We start from the raw sequence: 1,132 nt of genomic DNA on the forward strand, positions 1-1,132 counted from the left end.
ACACACACAGTATATATACATACACTAAAATAAACTACTACTTACTACTTGTACTACTATACCTACTTCACAGTTTTTCACTTATCGCGGGGCATCAGGGTATGGATCCCCCGTGATAAAAGAGGGACTACTGTAAATACAATCATTTCAATAGTGATAATTCAATATCTTTGAATTTTTTTTTCTACAACCTTATAATACGATAAGTGATTATGATGATGCATTCCAACACTGACTTCTAAGTATCAACATAAGAGTTTATAAAAAAAGAACTATGGTACTCCTTAGCACAGAAATAAGAATGACTATCTAATTGTAGATTCTTAGTGTAGTTTCTGTGAATGCTGGCTGAATGTGGAGATCACAGAATCACAGGGCAATCTGCTGCTAAAGGCAACAGGGATATCCTGCCTTAATAGACTGTCACTAGCACTTCCACCAGCTGTCCCACACAGTGCTATGCAATTAGAGCACTAAAGAGACGCACAGGCACACACACACACAAATACACACAGGTACATAGTACATGACGGTATATGCACACAAACACCAAGAGGAAGAAGAGAGGAAACGGTGAATGTGGACGAGAACAATGAGGTAAAGAAGATGCAGGGAGGCGTGATATCAGAGAGGGAGAGCTTCAATGTGCTGTCAGCTCAAATGTCTTTAACCAGAATAAAAATATTGACAGATGCATCTGGGTATAAAGTACAACTTATTTTTATATACATTTTTTTGCTACTATATCAAATAATTAATCGTCTAAAATAGAATATAAATGTAATCTGAATAATACATACTCACCTTAGCTTTGCTGGGAGAAAGTTGGGACATACCGGTAATCATGTTTAAATCATCTTGCAACATTGTAAAAATAGTCCCTTAAACAACTCTATTTACACTTTTACAGTATAAAACAATAATAGTATCCATCCATCCATCCATCCATCCATCCATCCGACTGACCAACCGACCAACCGAGTTTTGGTTCTGCCCCAGGATCTCCTTCCAGTTAAATATGACCAGTAAACTTCCAGTAGGAGGTGCCCTAAAAATAATCTTTGGAGGAATGTCTCTCCTCCAAGCTCCACCTGAAAGAACAAGCTAAGATGGAGCCTGGCCACCCCACAGA

General features: G+C 38.2%; 1 pseudogene; it reads right to left on the bottom strand.

Annotated features, from left to right (window-relative positions):
• LOC119426072 overlaps window positions 1–834 on the bottom strand; it is a 12,425-nt pseudogene extending 11,591 nt beyond the window's left edge.
• Between the last annotated feature and the right edge of the window lie 298 nt (window positions 835–1,132).

The sequence above is a fragment of the Nematolebias whitei genome, chromosome 2, assembly GCF_014905685.2.
Source record: "Nematolebias whitei isolate Nwh7 chromosome 2, NemWhi1, whole genome shotgun sequence".
Lineage (NCBI taxonomy): Eukaryota > Metazoa > Chordata > Actinopteri > Cyprinodontiformes > Rivulidae > Nematolebias > Nematolebias whitei.